Below are 2,500 nucleotides of genomic sequence, written 5' to 3'. Positions count from 1 at the left end.
AGGAAATACAAACAAGTAGATAACCACCGACAAGCCAGCTGTGATTGAATTTGGGGGTGAGTGGGTCTGCGTACAGAGTCAAATTAAAGGATTCATTCCTAGTGCTACTCGCTATAGAAATTCATATTCTTTACCAGGGTATGGATAAGCTCTGCGGAGCAGACGCTTCGCCAGGCTTATATGCCCTGAGGCGAGCCCGCCTGTGTCAGCGTGTGCTGACTCGTGGGGGTGTGCCAACGAACGCCGATTGACTCCATCTACTTTTCAATCATTTCGTACGCTTATATATTTTCAAAGTTCACTGCAAGAAGTCCTGAGTTTTTTCGTTTGATTTTTTTTTATTATTATCATTATCATTATTAATAGTTTTCCTCAATGAAATGAGACTTCTGCAACAATTGCCAAAGATAGCAATATAAGCAATCATGTTTAAAAATCATGAAATAGAGAAATCACAGCTCTTAATGATATTCACATATACCTCGCTCAATGTAGCTTCTATAACTGTTAATGAATCTAGGCAGAGGAAACGGTTGCTTCAGATGTGAAGAAGGTCAAGAAAACCTGTTCTGTAATTCCTGATATTCATTACGTTTTCATGACAACCTTGTTGATTATAACAGATGATGATAAAACGGCCGTATGTGTCCTTTTCTGTCTCTTTTTCGATATTCATAGGAGTAGTGTTTTATATTTTTTATCTATTTATTTGTCTATTCATTATTTGCATGTAACTGCCCACGCTTAGACAAGGATTTGTCCAGTGTCGCTTTTGAGTTTGGCCGCTGTCGTCTGTGAGATTCCTTTACCTCGGCTTCTCCTCTATGAGGAAATTAATATATCTTTTGAACTTACAGCCTCCTCCAGTAATTGTTTTGCTAAGTTTAAAGTTTCATTAGTGAGCAGTGTGACGACCTATCGTTAATTACGGAGTATTTTGCGAATAGAACCATCGAATAATTTCAGTGCCGTATATGTCCCCTTGTGATCAAATCCCCTGCATCAAAGACAAACACAAATGGAAGCGTTCATGCATTCACGTTCACCCATAGCAGTTATGTGCTCTCTGTAGGCGTCCTGTTTCCAATTTAGTAAACTAGTGTCAGTCATCAAAAATCTCCCTTGTCTACATGGAAGTTTAATACACACACACAAACTAAGAAACAAACAACAGTCCGCGAGAATATTACTTTAGGAAACATTTGGCGGGGAATCCCACGTTGTCCAACCCCTCCCATCCTCTGCTACAAACCTCCTTCCGATTTCTCCTCTCTTTCTGTCTCTCTTTCTGCTGCTTTTTTACTAGTTCGACTTTATTCTTTTTAAGCTTTACTTGTCTATAATTTGTGTTTTCCCGTCATATTGTGTATCAAGTTATTTCTGTTACAACCTTTAATTCTACCAATCATTCCCTCAATCAGATAGCTAATTTACAAACTCAGACCAAGAAATTTAAGTATGCTTACAGATCTAAAATTTGCTACAATGTTTACATTACAATATATACCTATATATATAATATATATACGTCTTACACATTTCCTTGAGATCAGTCAAGTAGCGCGTGCACGCAGAGAGTGGGAGCGGAGGTTAAACGGTGTCGCATTAGCGCTTCCGCGGACGCTCGAGCACCTCGTTCTTTCGAGGTGAATCTTTTTTTTTTTTCTTTTTTTGTCAAACAAAAAAGATCGTGTCCGCTTTTTGTTGTTGTTTTTCAAATGAAGATCTGTATTCTTTGCTACTTATATTCAGAGGAAAAATACACATAAGTATTATGAAATGATTGTGACGATACTATCATATCGTCACAAAATTTCAACTATTATTTGTTATTTTGATTTTGATGAGTGTTGTTGTTCGTATCTTTGCTAACATCGTAGTTTGCCGACCCGCGCCATTGCCGCGCGATTTGACCCGGCGAGGCGTTCGCAAGAGACGCAGCTTCAAGTCAACGGAAACAGTGCAGTATGACACCGCCTTAAAAGGAGGTCTTGAAGAGATGTACCTTTTCTGACAAGGATGAAGATATTTGTGTAGTGGTGTTATGGGTGATGGCTTCAGGTAGGTATGCTTTATAATCTAAATAGTCAAGTTATAGTTAGACATTTGTAAGAGATAATAGCAACAAAAAATGCTCAAGCAGAAATTATAAGGGGGCAGGAAACGAAGAAGTGCAAATTTAGGCGGAGATTCGATTTTGTTTGTATATGAAACTTGGCGAATATTTGCTTAGATTTGCAGTTTGCATGTGATGTGCTGTGTTGGCTGGTATTAGTAGGGATGCCGGGGCCTATGATCTGAAGCGAGGTGGTCAAGCGGAACGTACTTTTTTCAAGGTGTTTTTTTTTATAGAACGGACCCTCCTGCTTTGATTTCTTGGGGTCTGCTCGGGATACGCTCTCGCGAAAGATATATTTTGGGGAATTTATGTCAGAAGACTGTGACGAAAATTGACTTCAAATTTTGGAGTAGGGGAAATATAATTATCATTTCACCATCA

Source organism: Penaeus japonicus, unplaced genomic scaffold (genome assembly GCF_977035675.1).
Source record: "Penaeus japonicus unplaced genomic scaffold, GWHDUDI00000001_assembly GWHDUDI00000019, whole genome shotgun sequence".
Lineage (NCBI taxonomy): Eukaryota > Metazoa > Arthropoda > Malacostraca > Decapoda > Penaeidae > Penaeus > Penaeus japonicus.
The sequence above is the reverse complement of the archived record's forward strand: the minus strand, read 5'-3'. Positions refer to the sequence as shown.